This window comes from Phascolarctos cinereus, unplaced genomic scaffold, assembly GCF_003287225.1.
Source record: "Phascolarctos cinereus isolate Bilbo 61053 unplaced genomic scaffold, phaCin_HiC Scaffold_2;HRSCAF=192, whole genome shotgun sequence".
Classification (NCBI taxonomy): Eukaryota; Metazoa; Chordata; class Mammalia; order Diprotodontia; family Phascolarctidae; genus Phascolarctos; species Phascolarctos cinereus.
Genome location: NW_027555625.1, coordinates 308,703,766 through 308,723,816, shown reverse-complemented (window position 1 = coordinate 308,723,816; position 20,051 = coordinate 308,703,766).

Below are 20,051 nucleotides of genomic sequence, written 5' to 3'. Positions count from 1 at the left end.
GAGGATCACAAAGAGTCAGACATGACTGAAACAACTGAAAAACAACAAGGTGAGTTATTCATCATCTTTCCCAGAAGCAAACCTCCACATCATTTCCTGGCCATTTCCACACCATGTTATTCCCCCTGCTTTTTCCTGGTTTTCCTTCATGTATTGTCTTCCAAGAATACACACTGCTTGAGGGCAGAGGCTGTCTTGCTTGTATTTGTATCCCAGGCACATAATCATAATGTGTGGCAAATACTAAGTCTTTACCAAATTCATTATTGTTAGTCTTAGATGATTAAATATTGTTTATAGTTTTTTTTTATTTATCTAATCTTGAAATTTTAGAGGCTCTACTCTGTCAATGGAATAACTAGACGAGGCTGCTAGGGTTGAAATCTTCTGAGGTATAACAGAAAGGAATTCTGTTCTATTATTTTAGGGACAAATATAAACTACCACCATTGCTAGGCAATGAGCCAGGTAAGTGAGAGATACACTAGGGACTTTAGGAGATGTATTAAACTTTCCTATGTGGATAGGTTTCAATAAATTAATGGGAGGGTAAATTAGGGGAATCAGGAAATATTCTTTTTGACTAAAAAGGTCCCTGAAATTCTCAGTTCTCAGGAGCCATATTCCAGCAGAGTGCTCTAAAGCAAATGCAAAAAAGCATGCTCTGGGCTGTGTCTGCTGAAATAAGGAGCCAACTTGTTCCCTCCTGGGAATGAGAAAAAGCAAAGTTGATCTGCAAAGGAGAAAAAAAAGAAAATAGAGAAAGAATCAACCATTCACTCTTATTCTTTCATCTCTATCTCTTCACAGAGGCCATAATGTTCCTATGGAAAATATCCCTCTTCCTATTTCTGTCTCCTTTGAGCCTAAGACCTGAGTTCCTCCTTGAAGCTATTTACAGAAGGTATGAAATCAATTGTATCAAATCAATCAGCAAGTATTCAGTGAGACTCTGTATTGTGATGGGAAGTCTTAGTTTGGGGGTGAGGAGATACGAGTTCAATTCTTGACCTGATGCTTCCTAGTTCCATTATTGGGTAAATCACTATGTTTCTTGATTCTTAGTTTCATCAGTTATAAATTTGGGATAATAATAGTTGAACTACAAATTTGTGTTATCAATTGTAGTATGGTCAGAGACTTACACATTAGGTACTCTAGGGAATAGAAAAAAACCCTCCTCTAAAATATTATTTTGTCCTTATAGATTATGTAATATCACAGGAACTTTTCATATGAGATAAAAATTAGGGATTTGTAAACTAGATGACATTTGTATTTTAAAATCCCATTCTCTGTGACTAAATAATAGAGATTCCTACTTGGATTTTATTTGGATTAGATCATTCCAAATACCTTTCAGTTCTGACCTATAAAATGAAAGAAAAAAGAAGCCACTAGACTACATGCTAGAAGACGTGACTTAATTATAAGAAATAATAATAATAGTTATCACTTAGATAGTGCTTTACATATATTATCTCACTTGATCTTGACATCAAGCCTGGAATGTTAATGCTATTATTATCTCTATTTTATGGATGAGGTAACTGGGGCCAAGAAAGTTTAAATACCTAATATCAAAGGAGTATAGATTAAGAGCTAAGAGGGACCTTATAGACTATTGAGTCTAACTTCCTCATTTTACAGAGAAGAAAATAGCCTGGAAGAAGTTAAATGGCTTGTCTAAGGTAGCACTGCCAGTAAGTATCAGAGGCAGAATCTGAACTCAGGCTTTTCTGACTCAAAGACTAGTATTCTATATACTACATCATACTGCTTAAAACACTTGGGGATAAGCAATAGTAAAACTACAATGGAATATATATATATGTATATATATATATTATACACACACACACACACACACACACATATATATATAATATGTACATATATATATATATATATATAAAATATGTACATATATAACTCTATATATATAATAGAAATATGAAAAGGACTGGACATACGACTTACTTAATTGATGTAGAATGTTCCTGGTAAACAAACTTCAGAATTCTTTTTTTCTTTTCTTTTTATTAATTTATTTTGATTTGTCAACAATCACTTCCATGAGCTTCTGAGTTTAAATTTTTTCTCCTCCCCTTCCCACCCCCCTCCCCAAGACAGTGCACAGTCTGATATAGGCTATATATATACATTCCTATTAAACATATTTTCACATTAGTGATATTGTTAGGAAGAATTAGAACCAATAAGAGGGACTACAAGAAAGAGAAAACAAAACAAAACAGAAGAAAAAATAGCAAATAGATTGCTTCGATCTGTATTCAAACTCCATAGTTCTCCCTTTGGATGATGTCTTATATCCTTGTATTGCTGAGAAGAGCTAAGTCTATCAAAGTTAGTCGTCGGACAGCATGGCTGTTACTGTGTACAACATTCTCCTTGTTCTGCTCACTTCACTCAGCATCAGTCCATACAAGATTTTCCAGGTTTTTCTGAAGTCTGCCTGCTCATCATTTCTTATAGCATTATAGTATTCCATTTCATTACAACTTGTTCAGCCATTCCACAATTGATGGGCATCCTCACAATTTCAGTTCTTTGCCAACACAAAAAGAGCTGCTAGAAATATTTTTATACATGTGGGTCCTTTTCCCATTTGGGATATAGCCCTAAAAGTGCTGTTTCTGTGTCAAAGGGTATACAAATTTTATAGCGCTTTGGGCATAGTCCCAAATTGCTCTCCAAAATGGCTGGACCATTTCACAACTTTACCAACAATATATTAGTATTCCTGTTTTCCCACACTTTCTCCAACATTTATCATTTTCCTATTTTGTCATGTTGACCAATCTGATAGGTGTGATGTGCTACCTCAGAGTTGTTTTGATTTGCATTTCTCTAATCAATAGTGATTTAGCACATTTTTTCTCATATGACTGTAGATGACTTTAATTTCTTCATCTGAAAACTACCTACTCATATGTTTTGACCATTTATCAATTGGGGAATGACTTGTATTCTTACAAATTTGACTTAATTCTCTATACATTTTAGAAATGAGGCTCTTATCAGAGACAATAGTTGCAAAATTTTTTTCTTAATTTTCTACTTTCCTTCTAATATTGTTGCATTGGATTTGTGCAAAAGCTTTTCAATTTAATGTAATCAAAATTATCCATTTTGCATTTCATAATGTTCTCTATCTCCTGTTTGGTCATAAATTCTTCTGTTTCCCATAAATCTGATAGGTAAACTTTTCCTTGCTCTCCCAGTTTGCCTATAGTATCAGCCTTTATATCTAAATCATGAATCCATTTTGACTTTGCTTTGGTATATGGTGTGAGATTTTGGTCTATGCCTAGTTTCTGCCATATTCTTTTCCAGTTTCCCCAGCAGTTTTTGTCAAATAGTGAGTTTTTATCCCAGAAGCTGGAGTCTTTGGGTTTATTAAATAGTAGATTACTATAGTCATCGACTATTGTGTCTTGCATACATAATCTATTCAACTGATCCAACACTCTATTTTTTGGCCAGTGCCAAACAGTTTTGATGATTGCTGCTTTACAATACAATTTAAGATCTGGAATGGCTAGGCCACCTTCCCCTACATTTCTTTTCATTAGTTCCCTTGATATTCTGGACCTTTTGTTATTCCAAATGATTATCGTTGTTATTTTTTCTGGCTATACAAAATGATTTTTTGGTAGTTTGATTGGCATGGCACTGAATAAGTAAATTAGTTTTGGTAAGATGGTGATTATTATTATATTAGCTTGGCCTACCCATGAGCAACTGATGTTTTTCCAGTTATTTAGATCTGAGTTTATTTGTATGAAAAGTGTTTTCTAATTGTGTTCATATAGTTCCTGGGTTTGTTTCAGTAGACAGACTCCTAAATATTTTATAATGTCTACAGTAACTTTAAATGGAATTTCTCTATCTCTTGCTGTTGGGCTTTGTTGGTAATATATAAAAATGCTGATCATTTATGTGAGCTTATTTTATAGCCTGTAACTTTGCTAAAGTTGTTAATTATTTCAAGTAGTTTTTTTAATTAATTCTCTAAGTATATCATTATATCATCTGCAAAGAATGATAGCTTTGTTTCTTCTTTGCCTATTCTAACACCTTCAATTTCTTTTTCTTCTCTTATTGCTAAAGCTGACATTTCCAATAGCATATTGAACAACAGTGGTGATAATGGACATCATTGTTTCACTCCCCATCTTTTTGAAAATTCTTCTAGCTTGTCCCCATTACATATAATGCTTGCAGAAGGTTTTGGGTAGATGCTACTTATTATTTTAAGGTAGACTCCATTTATTCCTATACTCTTTAGAGTTTTTAATAGGAATGGGTGTTGTATTTTGTCAAAAGCTTTTTCTGCATCTATTGAGGTGATCATGTGGTTTCTGTTAGTTTTGGTGTTGATGTGATCAATTATGCTGACAGTTTTCTTAATAGTGAACCAGCCCTGCATTTCTGGTATAAATCCTACTTAGTCATAGTGTATTATTCTTGTGATAAGTTGCTGTAATCTATTTGTTAATATTTTATTTAAAATTTTTGCATTTATATTCATTAGGGAAGTTGGTCTATAATTTTCCTTCGCTCTTTTGACTCTTCCTGGTTAAGGTTTCAGGACCATATTTGTATCATAAAAAGAATTTGGTAACATTCCTTCTTTGCCTATTTTCCGAAATAGTCTGTATAGCATTGGAATTAATTATTCTTCAAGTGTTTGATAGAATTTGCTTGTAGATCCACCTGGCCCTGGAGATTTTTTCCTAGGGAGTTCATCAATGTCTTGCTCAATTTCTTTTTCTGAGATGGGGTTATTTAAGTATTTTATTTCCTCTTCTGTTAATCTGGGAAATTTATATTTTTGTAAATATTCATCCATTTCATTAAGATTGTCAGATTTATTGGCATACAGTTGGGCAAAATAGTTGCTAATTATTGTTTTAATTTCCTCTTCCTTGGTGGTGGATTCGCTTTTTCCTTTTTGATATGTAATTTGGTTTTCTTCTTCCTTTTTGTTAATTAAATTAACCAAACATTTATCTATTTTATGGTTATTTTTCATATAACCAGCTTTTAGTTTTATTTATTAGTTCAATACTTTTCTTAATTTCAATTTTCTTGATTTCCCCTTTGGCTTTCAATATTTCTAATTTAGTGTTTAATTGAGGATTTTTAATTTGTTTTTTTTAGTTTTTTTAGTTGTATGCCCAATTCATTGATCTCTTCTTTTTATTTTATTCATGTAAGCATTTAGAGATGTAAAACTTCCCCTAAGAACAGCTTTTGCTGCATCCCAAAAGTTTTGGTATGTTGTCTCATTATTGTCATCTTCTTGAATGAAGTTATTGATTGTTTTTATGATTTGTGGTTTGACCCATTCATTTTTTAGGATTAGAATATTTAGTTTTCGTTTATTTTTAGTCTATCTTTCCATGGCTGTTCATTACACATAATTTTTATTGCATCATAATCTGAAAAGGACTCATTAGAGTGTGAGGTTTTTATGCCCTAGAACATGGCCAGTTTTCATGTATGTGCCATGTACCTCTGACAAAAAAAGGTATATTCCTTTCTATCCCCATTCAATTTTCTCCAGAGGTCTACCATACCTAACTTTTCTGATATTCTATTCACTTCCTTAACTTCTTTCTTCTTTATTGTGTGGTTAGATTTATCTAGTTCAGAGAGGAGGAGGTTGAGGTCCCCCATTAGTATAGTTTTGCTGTCTATTTCTTCCTTTAACTCCCTGAACTTCTCTTCTAAGAATTTGGATGCTATACCATTTTGGCATATATGTTTAGTAATGATATTACTTCGTCATCTATGGTGCCTTTTAGCAGAATGTAGTTTCCTTCCTTATCTGTTTGATAAGATCTATTTTTGCTTTTGCTTTGTCTGAGATCAGGTTTGCTACCCCTGCTTTTTTTTTTTTCAGCTGAAGCAATTTATTCTACTTCAGCCATTTACCTTTACCCTGTTTGTGTCCCTCTGTTTCAACTGTGTTTCCTGCAAACCACATATTGTAGGATTATGTTTTTTAATTCATTCTGCTATCTGCTTCCCTTTTATGGGGGATTTCATCCCATTCACATTCACAGTTATGATTACTATTTGTGTATTTCTCTCTATCCTATTTCCCTCCTATTTATGCTTTTATTTCTCCTTTCTCTCTTTCTCTCCTCACTAGTGTTTTGCTTGTGACCACCACCTCCCTCAGTCCCACTTCCCTTCTATTAGCCCCTTCCCCTTTCTTCCCCTTTATCCATACTACTTCTTCCCTCTCTTCTATGCTCCCTCCATTTTCTTTCCCTTTTTCCCTCCTACTGCCTATAGGGCAAATTAGATTTCTATACCTAATTGATAGTTATTCCCTCCTTGAGCCAACTCTGATGAGAGTAAGTTTCAAACAATGCTCATCTCCCTCCCTTCTTTCCCTCTTCTGTAATAAGTTTTTGTGCCTTTTTCTTTAACTTATCCTTTTCTGCCTCCTCTTTTCCTTTTCTCTCAGTACATTTTCTTAGTTGGATCAGATTAATCAACTTACTTAGATCCATTTAACTCACCTGATTAGATTTTTTTTCTCATTACATCAAAGTCAACTTATACCCACCCCCTCTATGTATACTCCTTTAAAATGGTGTAATAACAATATACTTCCCAAGATGTACAAGTGTCATCTTCTTTTGCAGGGATGTAAACAGTTTGCCCTTATTAATAACATGTTGTTGTTTTTTCTGTCCCATTTACATATTTATGTCTCTCTTCAGTCTTGTATTTGAAGATCAAATTTTCTATTGAGCTCTAGTCCTTTTATCAGGAAGGTTTGGAAATCCCCTATTTCACTGAAGGTCAATCTCCTTCCCTGAAAGATTATGCATTTTCACTTGGTTTTAATACAAGCTCCTTTGCCTTATGGAACTTCATATTCCATGCCCCATGATCTTTTAATGTAGAAGCTGCAAGGTCTTATGTAATCCTGACTGTGGTTCCATGATATTTAAATTGTTTCTTTCTGGCTGCTTGCAGTATTTTCTCTTTGACCTGGTAATTTTGGAATTTGGCTACTATATTCCTTGGCATTTCAATTTGTGATCTCTTTCAGAGGTGATTGGTGGATTCTTTCTATGGCTATTTTACTCTCTGGTTCTAGGACTTCAGGGAAGTTTTCCTTGATGAGTTCCTGAAAGATACTGTCTGGGCTCTATTTTTTTTTCATAGTGATTTTCAAATAGATCAATAATTTTTAAATTGTCTCTCTTGGATCTATTTTCCAGGTCAGTTGTTTTGCCAATGAGGTATTTTATTTTCATCTATTTTTTCCTTTTTTTTGGTTTCTGTTTGATTGATTCTTGTTCTCTCATAGAGTCATTAGCTTCCATTTGCCCAATTCTAATTTTTAACAAATTGTTTTCTTCTATTAGATTTTGTACCTCATTTTCTATTTGGACCATTTTATTTTTTAAGGAGTTCTTTTCCTTAGTGAGTTTTTGTGTCTCCTTTTCCATTTGGCCAATTCGTATTTTTAATGAGTGTTTTTTTCAGTGTACTTTCTTTCCATTTGGCCAACTGTATTTTTTAAGGACTTGTCTTCTACCATTAATTTTTGTCTTTCCTTTTCCAGGCTACTGATTTTCTCTTGCATACCTCTCATTTGTTTTCCCAATTTTTCTTCTACCTCTCTTAATTGACTTTTAAAACCCTTCTTGAACTCTTCCAAAAAGGCTTTTTGGGCTTCAGACCAGTTCCTATTCCCCTTTGAGGTTCCAGATATGGGTTTGTTGACAATGTTGTCCTCTTCAGAATTTCTGCCTTGATCTTCACTGCCCCCCTAATAAGAATCTATGGTATGTTTCTTTTTGCTCGTAGTGTTTACTTATTTCTTGGCCTTTAAAAAAATTGTGCTCTCCTGCTGGGGAGCAGGGGTACTGACCCAAGCTTCTTCAGCTGGGAGCCAGGGACCTAGTCATTCGCTTTGTGAGCTGGGGCCTCTGAGGTTGGCAGTTGGAGGGTGTAGGGTTCTGGCAGCTTACCTGATGTTGGGCTGGAATTAACAACACTGTAACTCTAGGAATAGGATTGGGTAGTCTGGCCCCTAGAGATTGCCTGCTCACCCAGGCCTTTCTTTTCCTTTCTTTTGCTTTCTTTGGCTCCTTTCAGATGAATGTTTCACTGCTGTGGGATGTGTCTCTGCCTGGAGCTTTCCCCCTTGGAGCACTTCCCAGAGTTTTGCTGAGGCACTGAAAGACTTGACTGCTGTAGAACACCAAGGCACATGGTGATTTTCTGAGCTGGTTTCCACTGGTTCCCCTGCCCATACTGAGATACTCGGGGGTCCTGGTGTTGGTGTTTTCCTGCTCCATCACTTGAGGTTCAGGATTTCCCCCTGATATGCTGAGATGTGGCTTTCTACTAGCTTGCTGGGATGCCTGCCCTTTCCCCAGGGCAAGAGGGGCCCTTCCTATTAATCCCTCAAGCTACCTGGGCTACTGGCATGCTGCACCCTGTGTTTCTTCTGGCTCAGCTGTTCCAGTATTTTTACTGGGGTGATATTTTCTGGGCTTTCAGAGGTTAATAAGGGTCGGTAAGAATGACTTACTTCTTACTCTGCCGTCTTGGCTCCCAGAAGCTAAACTTCAGATTTGAAAAGACCACTAAAAAGTTAAATGATTTTAACAGTTTGACAAATTAAAGTAATAATATTTAAAAAAATGATAATAAAAGGAATTATGTGATGAAGGCCAAATAAGAGACACAAACAATACATGTATAGGAGGGAAGAATTATATGGGACTAGGGTAGTCAAGGAAAGCTTTGCAGAAGAGATGTACGTTATGGATTTTAGAGGATGAATAAGATCTCCATACTCTATGTTAAAAAAGCACATAGAGGGTGCTCTAGGTGGAGTTAGCAATGGCATGAAAGCTGGAAATCACAAGACATTTGGAGACATCAATAACAGAGTGGCTTCAAGAGCAATCATATAGGGGATTAGAGAGAGATCAGATTGGAGAGGGGGCCAAGTGTTCTCAGCTGCATATACCCAATATAAGTGGAGATCAAACAAGAGGAGACTCATCAGTACAGATTATGGCCTTTGGAGAGAACACAGATCATGTGTTCCATTTGGGAGTATATCACTCACCCTTGACTGAATAATAAGGGAGGTAGGAAACAGTTGAACTCCCAGTATAACAAGATTGTTAGTGTCCCATGCCCACTGGCTAGGGCTATTTGAAAGAACAAAGAAGAGCTCAGAAGGTTTTCCTCAGCTACTCAGCTATTTCCGACCTTTTAATACACTTATCTTAATTCCCAGCCCAAGATATACAAGCCAGCCCCCAAGAGGCAAGAAAAATATACTACAGCACAAACTCAGACTTAAAGGAAAAAGATACTTAACTATGCAAATTATCCACACTTAACACTACCCTGCCAGACTCACTGGGCTATCTTCCTCCCTGTTTTGGCATGCACAGAACCTGAATCTCACACTGGAGCAAGAATGACCCTTGACTCTCAATGAAAAAGTCCACGGTAAAGCACAGCTAGGAGTATGCAAGCTCACCTGAGAAATCCTGCTCATGTGGTAGCTACATCTCTGCTCTCCCTTCATTTAACACATTGTGTTTTACAGACACAGTCCAAGGGCTAGTTTAGTTACACTATTTTTTATAATAAACCTATAGGCCATCTCAGAGAGACTAACATCTCCATTAGGACTATTGGCAGCAGCTACTGCCTTCTTGCTCCAACAGTTCAACTGTTCTACATTCCTAGATGTGGAACAAGGACTAATTGACAGGAATAATTATAATCCAATTTGTAAAGTACCTTTGAAAGACTTCCACATGCTTATCTCATTCACAGAATTATAAAGCCTCAGAATCAGAGAAAGATGTTAGACTTAATAGGTAGTCTCTAGTGATGTGTAGTAGGGCTCTAATACTTGAAAGAAAAAAATAGATTCTGTGAATCAAATGGGATTTAGAGCTATAAGGGACCTTGAGGATCATGAAGTCCAACCACTTTCTTGATGAACAAACCCCCTTTATATTATTCCTAACAAGAAGTCATTTAGCTTCTGCTTGAGTACCACTAATGGCAGGAAATTCACAACTCCCTGAATCAGTGCATTTGGGCTTCGTAGCAACTCTGTAATACTATGATTACTAGCCCCATTTTATAGATAAGGGAATTGAAACATGAAGAGGATTAGAAATTTTGTTCAAGGTCTCAAAGCAAGTTTATGATAGTGTAGGGCCTAGATTTTCAGTTATTTATGTTCCCCTGAATCCATACCAACTTAAAATGGTAAATATCTGACTTACAAATTGAGACTGTCAATCATGTCCTCCAACACCAGGATCAAAAAGAGTTATCTTTTTAGAACATTGCCTCAATTTTCTTCTGAGTCAGTAGATCACAGTATTATCTATTTAGAGATGGAGGAAGCTTTAGGATAATCTATTTCAATCTACTCATCTTATAGACGAAAAAGCCAAGGCCCAGATAGTTAACGTACATTTCCCAACGTCAGAAATAAGACTTTATTTCAGATCTTTTGTATCCAAATACATCATTCTTTCCACTGAAACATGTTGGGTGAAGCTACTGGTAAAATTAGGAATCAAAGTTGTCAGTTTCCAGGAGGGCAGACATTGACCTTAAACCCAACGAAGTGGCTCAGTACTGATGACCTTCTGGTGAAGAGGGCAAGACTTTTCTCTCAAACATCTTTCATATGTAAACCATTACCAAGTCCTGTTAATTCTACTTTTGCAATATCTCTTGAATCCATTTTCAGCCAACTTGGTGAGAAAATGGCTAGAATGCTGGATTAGGTAAGGAAGACCTCACTTCAAACCTTACCTTAGACACTTACTAGATGTGTGACCATTGGTATGTCACTTAAACTTTCTCAGCCTTATGGTTATGGTTAGTGCCATATTCCTTGCAAGGCTGTAAAATGCAGATAATTATAGCACCTAACTCAGAGTTGTTGTGAGGCTCAAATACACATATTAATACAAATGTGCAGAGCATTGTGGGAATAACAGTAATAAATAGCATTTATATGGAGCATTAAAATTTTCAAAGTTTATATATATATGTATATATATATATAGTGTACTGTATGTCTACACACACACACACATATATAATGTGTGTTTATATGTACACACAAACATAAACACCTATATATGTGTGTATATAAAACATACATATATGTGTAAGTGTGTATGTGTATACACACACATTTAATTACCATCTCCTATGCTGATGATTCTCAAATCTACCCAGCCTAGCTCAACCTCTCTACTGGCCTCCAATCTCACATCTAAAACTGCCTTTCAGACATCTCAGATCAGATTTCCAGTAGACATCTTAAACTAAAAATGTCAAAAATGAAAGTTATTATATTTCCCCCCCAACTGTTCCCATCTCCTACTTTTCCTATGTTTATGTATGCTAGCTTATATGTGTGTATATATGTATATTCCTGTGTGCATAACTTTGCAAACCTTAATGCTCCACATGAATGCTATTACTATTATTCCCACCACCACTACTCTGAGATAGGCCTTTGCTAACACATTTCTATTGCAATAATCTCTTACCGCTTCTTCCTGCCTCTACTCTTTTCTTCTTCTGATCCACCTTTCCTATAGTTGCCAGACTCACATTTCCTATAGCAGTATTTGACACTATCCCTTCTCTGCTCAAAAATTATTAGTAGCTCTTTATTGCTTACCAAATAAAGTCCATACTACTATGCCTAGGACTTAAGCTGCCACTACTCCCAATCTTTCATTACCATCTCTTTCTATTCATGTCATAGTGCTTCCTTCTGTGGGCTCTATATTCCTTCCTAATTGGATGACTTTCTGTTTCTAAATGTACTATATCTTTCCATATTGCATATTTTTCTCATACTATGCCCTGTGATTGGAAGTTCTTTCCTTCTTTCTACCTTTGTGGGAACACAATCTAAGCCCACCTCAAAAGTCACCTCTCCTAGGGAGCCTGCCCTGTTCCTCTTGATTGGTCATAACCTTTCCTCTCACATCTGCCATAGAGCTTTGTTTTGAATCTCTCCAATTCACTTATCATTTAATACCATGCATCAACAATTTGGGTTAGTGCCATATTCCTTGCAAGGCTGTAAGCTCCTTTAAGAATGGGGCTATTTATTGCCTAAATTTTGCATCATCTTCATGTACAGGGCTCTGCTTGCTGTAGATTCATCATAAATGGGTGCTATTATTTCTTAAATTTGTTTCTAAGGCTGTTACATGGTTGGTAATTTTCCTGACATGGATCAGGTAATAAAGACAGGGAAAATAAAGCAAAAGTTTTTAAATTATATTGTGCTATGACTACAACAATCTCTTTGCCCTTCCATCCTCACTAACTATTATCCTATATCTCTTCTGGCTTTTGTAACTAAACTCCTTGAAAAGACCATGCACAATAGGTGCCTCTGCTTTCTCTCCTCTGACTATCTTCTTAATCCCTTACAATCTGGATTCTAACCTTATCATTTGGCCTAAACTGCTCTCTCTAAAGTTAGCAATGATCTTTTAGTTGCCAAATCCAATGGCCTTTTCCAAATCCTCATTGTCCTCAACCTCTCTGCAGCCTTGAGGACACTTTTGATCACCCTCTCTTCCTTGTTACTCTCTTCTCTTTAGGTTTTTCAGAATCCACTCTTTCCTGGTTCTCCTCCTACCTATCTGATCACTCCTCAATTTCCTTTCACATCTTCTGATGATAGATAGCCAACAGTATTCTGTCCTAGGCCCTCTTCTCTTTTCCCTTTATACTACTTCAGTTGGTGATCTCATAAGTTGTTATGGATTTAATTACCATCTCTAAGCTGATGATTTTCTTATTTAGTTATCCACCCGCAACCTCTCTGCTGACCTCCAAACTCACATCTTCAACTGCCTTTCAGACATTTCAAATAAGATGTCCAGTAGACATCTTAAACTGAACATGCCTAAAATAGAGCTCCTTATCCCAACCCACCCCCAAATCCTCTCTACCTCCTACTTTTCCTAGTAGGCATTTAGTAGAGGGCAGCACTGTCCTCCCAGTCCCTCAGTCTAGGAATCATCCTGGATTTTTCACAGTCTCTCACCCACACCCCACCCCTATACCCAATGTATTTCCAAGGCCTGTCATATATCTCTTTTGAACATCTCTTGAATGCATTCGCTTCTTTCCTCTGTTTCTGCCACCATTCTGATGCAGGCTCTCTTTACCTGGTAGATATCAGGAACATACACCAACCAAACAAAGGGATGTATATGATCACCCCTCAAATCCTAGCATATACGTATATGGGCAAGCCTTATTGCTCAAGGTCAATCCTGGAAAATGGTCATTTCAGAATGTATTGTGATCATGGATTTATTGGTTCCATTCTAGTTTAACAGATGCCACAGTGGATGATATAGAGCCAGTGAAGAATAAGGGAACAAGCATTTATTAAGGACCTACTGTATACCAGGGCATACTAAATGCTTTAAGAATATTATCTCATTTGAAATAAGGCACTTAACCTTGGTGTGCCTTAATTTACCATCTGTTAAATGAGAATAAGGAAGCATAATGAAAAAGAGATTTTGTGAGAATTAATCGGTGAATGTTTGCATCAGGCTCTCAAGATCTAAAGCAGCATCTAATCATGCCATCATCATTATTAACAATAATATCACCACCAAGACACTAATAATTTAATCTTTGAAGCATTGACCCACGGGCTTTTTGATTATTATTATTGATAATTAATAAGGAAAAGACATGAGGTTAATGAGGCTTCTCTGCGGGCTACAAATTCTTGTGTGGCAGAAAAGGGGAAAGTTAATTCAGTTTTTACACAAAAATTTAAGTGGATTTGGGTTTTGTATGTGTGTGTATGTATGTGTATGTGTGTGTGTGTGTGTGTGTGTGTGTATGTATGTGTATGTGTGTGTTTGTGTATTTTATTTCTTTAACTTTTGCTTGGAATTCCCTGAGGCCCACTCAGCATAATGGACTAAGTGAGTCAGTCTGTAAAACCACATTTTAAAACATACTACAGAGGCTGCCACAATACAATATACAGCTCAGGCCACAGCTGCAGTGGGGAGAGAGAAGAGCATGGCGCATCTACCACCAAACATCAGGAGTGGCCTTCAAGAAAACAAGACAACAGACTTTACCCAAGATTGGTCTTGTAGCTAGGCTGAAATAATTTGAAAGGAAACTTTCTGGTCCTCAAAATATTCTTCATTCTAGTGAGTCAAAGATGTAATGGAATTATACTGTACTAGGTGTAGAAACTGAGTTTTAATCCCAAGTCTGCTATCTGTGTGAGCCACCTTGGACAAGTGACTTGTCTCAAGTAATCAATTTCTTCATCTGTAATAGAAAGGAATTAGTTTAAGTGGTGTTCTAGAAGGTGACTTACAAAGTGATTCTATTTTCTAAGGTTCTTTTCATCCCAAATATTCTAGGTTTTAAGATCTCTTTCAGTTCTTGCTCTCTTTGGTGATTTTATATAAGCTAGAAACAGGGGATTAATGTATTTGTCTTTTCTCCCTTTTGTTATGTGAGTAGAGATTTGAAAATGCAAGGTACCTTAAAAGCCAGCTAGTTTAATTTCTTCTTTTTACAAATGATGAGAGTGATGTGATTTGCCTAAAGTTACAGAGGTAACACCCATCAAAGGTAGGATTTGATTCTAGGCCCCCGATTTCAGAGCCAATTTTTTTTTTTCTATATGTACTACAGGACTTCAATGCCTTGACTCAAAAGGGTAAATGGTAGGAATTTGAGACATAGTGACAGACAAGTTGGAAATACACACACTCACACACACAGACACACAGACACACACACACATTTAATAATGAACTTTGAAAAATTACTCAATTTGTTTTTCATGGACAAGCATATCTTACACCTGTATTAGAGGCAATTAGATGCCACAAAGGTTAGAGTGCTGAGCCCGTAGTCCAGAAAACGTGACTTTAGGTTCAAAACTAGCCTCAGGCACTTAATAGATGAAGGACCTGGGGCAAGTCCCTAAACTTCTGTCTGCCTCAGTTTCTTCAACTGGAAAATGAGAATAATAGTAGTATCTACCTTACAGGGTTGGTATGAGGATCAAATGAGATAGTGTTTATAAAGTGCTTTGCATAGTATCTAGCATGTAGTTGGCACTTAATAAATGCTTGTTATCTTCTTTTCCCCTTAAACCAGCTCTTTCATTTTAATTCAGAAATGTGTAATGTGCTTACACAGTCCGCCCCAAGTTTCTATCCTATAACCTCTATATCATCAACCCATCTAGTGAAGGATCTGATATTTCACTGATGTGATAATTTGTGATAATCATAAGCAAGGATCTGATAATCACTAGTAGTCTGCCCTGCTCTTCAAAAACCTCACAGTAACTCTCAAAATTGCTTAGACTTCCCTTCCACCAGGCAGATTTTGAAAAGGAAAGATTCAGAATCAGAAGATCTGAATTTGAAGTTGACTGCAAATTATTAACTATATGAGCTTGGTGAAGTAATTTTATCCCTCTAGGACTCAGTTTCCACAACTGCAAAATGGGGATAAATAAGACCTTTACTACTTAACTCTCAAGATTGCTATAAGAAAGACATTTGGTAAACATTCTAGTGCTATAGAAATGGGAGCTATTAGTATTCCTTATTCCTGTTCCCTAAACTGCCTGCTGTCACTCAAACCCATTCTCTTTTGTTATCTCCTCACTGGAGACATGGAGAAGTTGCTCTCCTTCCTATATGATCAAGCTTAGGAGAAGGGAGCCAGTTATTAAGGCCCCACTGCCATCCTTCTGGGTAAGCTAAGTAATTCTTCTACACCCATAGCCTTTGTATGAATCCAAGGCCCTTTTATTATTTGTGTAAGGAAGACAAAACAATAAACAAAGACAATGTTTTATCTTCTCTCAAGCTTGGTGGGTAATTCTAGCTTGTCACAATTGTTTTTAACAATGGCAGGAGAGACAGGAGAGTCACAGCAGACAGAAGGTAATATGGTGATGGAGGCAAAGGAGGTCCTTTGTATGACCCACTCATCCAGGAGTCTGCTCAGAAGCTTACTAATTCAAGACCAAGAATTTGGTGAGGCTGAATCTCAGGGAGTAGAGAGGAAAACAATGTGGTGAGGATCCCCAATCAAATCTGACCTCAATTCCACATTCAGAGCCCTTTGGAATCCAGCCTCAGTTCATCAGTTATAATATGTGACCTGCCTGTGACCACCTCCCCCCTCAACTTGGACCCTTGTTTGTTTGTTCCCCCCCATATTCAAGCAGCAAGCTTGGGGCAATATTGTACAATGGGCAGAAGAAAGGATTTGGAGTTCTAAAGCCTGATTTTGAATGCAACCTTTGCCCCTTTGCTCCTGTGTGGCCTTGAATAAGTCAGTTCCGCTCTCTTGGTTTCAGTTTCCTGATTTGTAAAATGAGAGGTTTGGATTAGATGACTTCTAAGCTTGAAACCCTATGATTCCAGGAGCCCACAGGTCCAGGATTTCATTAATCTTCATTTATTTATCTATCCATTTTCTATCCATTTATCTACCTATTTATTTTGTTTTATTTGTAATTGGGGATGGGGAAGAAGGGATAGAACTACTCAGTTCGTAGACTTACCAGGGCCCTGGTTGGATAGCCATGGAACTAATACTGTTTTTCAGGGATGGGCTGATGATATGACTGAGGCAGCTGCAGTCCCTTGTGAGGGGCAGTAATGCCTGGAGCCTCTGGATATGCTGGGCCTCTTAAGTTTGGCCTCTGATTGCCCTGGGAAGGCACTCTGTTGGAATATCTCAGTTTTAGATAAAGAGATTCCCAGCTAGAAAGGTCTTAGATACCATCCCAACATGTTATAGATGAGGAAACTCACATCCATAGGCAAAGTGACTTGACCATGGTCATATAGGAAATAAAAAGAAAGAAATAGTAGAGCTAGAGTTCAAATTCAAGATATCCTGTGACTACAAATTCCTTGCCCTTCTCACTTTACTATAAAAAAGCCAAATTCAGTCTGTTTTTCACCAATATCTGGGTCAGAAATCCCCTAGTTAAAGAAGGAAGCAGAAAATGGCTTGATTCTGCCCTGCCTCGGAACTCAGATTACCACCCTCCACCCCTGGATAGTGACCTGTTAAGGCCATCTCTTCTGTGTCACTCCCCAGCTGATGTCCCTTTAGACAGTAGTCTTTAGGCCAGAGAGGAAGAGGAATGAACTGAAGTTTCCCATCCCCCTACCGACTCCCTGGCCAAACAGATGGGAACCAAACAGGGTCCCTTCTACATTCTCAGCCAAGATGCCCAGGCCTTGGCAGCCATCCTAGGACACAGACAATGGGGGTCCAATGGAAGACTTGCTTGCTGAGCACTCTCTGGGCAGGAGTGCTTCTCACAGACACTGACACAGCCATTTCCCTGGACTTGAAGAGCATGTGGTGGGGAAGGGGGAGGAAGTAGAGAAGGGGGAATGATGGTAGACAATTCTTGCCAGATAAGACTGAAAAACTGGGGCATGCATGACCTCTCAGAATACCAGTGCGGAGGGTTCCCTGTCAGTTCCATCCTCACCTCGTATTAAATTTCAACATGGAAGGTACCTTAAAACCATATAGTCCAGAGGTTCCCAACCTAACTTTTGCAGTACCCCAAAGTGCCTAGAGTGATTTCAAGGGATGTTGTAAAATTCTGAAAAAAAAAAAGAATTATGAAAATGTGCCCATGGTTTAAAAATAATGCAGACTGTATAGCACTTTTAGGAAGACTATCAATGAAGGAAAGGGACTTTAAAATCAGACAGCTGGGATGTTGTAATCCCCAAATGACTAGGAATCACTGATGTAGTACAGCACTCTTAGATTTAACAATAGAGTAAAATGAGGACAAGGCAGCTAGGTGACACAATGGATAGAGCACTTGGCCTGGATTCGGGAAGACCTGACTTCGAATCCAGCCTCAAACACTAGATGTGTGACCCTGAATAAGTTACTTAACCCTGTTTGTCTCAGTTTCCTCATCTGTAAAATGAGCTGGAGCAGGAATTGGCAAACGACTCCACAATTTTTCACCAAGAAAACCCCAAAAGGGGTCAAGAAGAGTGTTCGTGACTGAAAAATGACTAAATGACAGCAACAAAATGCAAACGAGGGAATTTAAGTGACCTGTTCAATGCCAACTGAAAAATAGCAGAGAAGGCACAGCTAACTCTAGTTCTTTGACTCCAAGCCCAAGAATCTTCCTGATATGATATGATCCCTTGCAGCATAAGAGTCTGCTCTTTCTAATTAGATCGCTGCTGAGACTAGGGCTTTTCTGGCTGAGTCTTGTTGGGAGAGGCAGGTCCATTGATGGGTGTTGATTAGGTTCTGAAGTCGGCCCAAAGCAAAGGGAAAAATGAGGGTGTATAGACTTCAGATTATAGGACTTTGGAGCTGCTGACATTGACTTTGAGTCCATTGGTTGATAAGATTTGACAAAGGTGAACTTCAAAGCCAGATCAGGAAGAGATAGCTGGGGAAGTAACCAGATAATTTAAGGCTCAGAGAAAAATAAATTGTTCAAAGTGTCAAGATTCAATGGAATCACTAAAAGTGATTTTGGAAAATCATTCTAGTCCATTCCCCCCTCTCTCTTTATAGAGTAGTAAACAGGCTCACAAATGGAAAATGACTTGCTTAAGTCACTTGCCTAAGTCACATGAAATTAGAGGTCTCCTAATTCCTACAGGTGATTGCTCCCTTCTGCCCCCCCCCACTATCCCCACCCTGGATCCCATCAGTTTGCCTAGGAAACAGTAAACATTGCTCCTTCTCCTTGGTTCACTAGCCTGGGTGCTTTGGATTTGAACCACCAAAGAGGCTGGTCCCTACACCTCCAAGTCTGTTCTCTTTGTTCACAAACCAACATTCCCTGGCCCCTTCTCTCCCCTCAGTTGCCAACCTCCCGGCTCCGAAGTGACAGATGATTAATTAGGATTTTCTTGTATGTGCTATGTTTCTGGGATACCTGGGGGTCCTCCAAAAAGTAGACCTCATCATCTTTCCTTCCCTCAAATACCTACGTGCATCATTCTTGGGGAGGATATGTTTACAGGAAAATTCAATCTGCTTCATCTTCCAGATCAGTTTGTCTATTTCTCCCCAGTCTATGACTGTATCACCTTTTTGATCTCTCTTTTTTTTCTACTTTCCTCTCCCTTTTCTTTGCTTTCTGTGTCTTTTCTTCCCTCCCTTTGTTCTCAGCCTCAATCCCTCCATCTCCTTCATATCTGTGTCTCTGGCTCTCTCACTTTCTCCATTCCTCTCATTCTATATGCAGTTTTCTCTTCCTCCATATCTGTATTGTTTTCCCTCCATTTATCCTTTTCTCATTTGTTACCTTCTTTTTTGTTCTCCCTATCAAACCCCGAAATGACAGATTATATCTGTGAGGTAGAGGGAAACATGATTGGTAGGTATTAGTCTTAGAATCAGAAAATCTGGATTCAAATCCTAGCTCTACCACTCACTGCTTGTGTGACCTTGGGCAAGTTAATCTCTCTGGCACTCAGTTTCCTTACCTGAAGGAGTTAAACTAGAGTGCCCTAAAGTTTCCTTACAGCTCTAAATATGTGATTCCTTATTCTTCTCCCACAGCTCAAAGTCCAGTATATCTGCCTTTATCTATATTTATCTATATCTATATTGATTAGCTATGGTGAGACAACAGGGTTTAATGAGGGTACATGGGCCCAATGTATTCTTTTGTTAGTATCCCCACTAAACGCCACATTGGATTCAAAGGAAAGGATATCTGGCTTCTAGTATAACTACTGCCATGAAATCCTGTGTAAACTGAGTCAGATAATTTGACATCTCTGGGCCTCCATTTCCTTATTTGTAAAATTGAGGGGTTTGTGCTAGTGTGGCCCTCTGCAACTGTCTAGTTCTAAACATGCCCGTGATAAAATTCTGTGTTCTAAGGTTGCTGCCAGCTCTAAAATCCTCTGCTTTACTAAAAACTT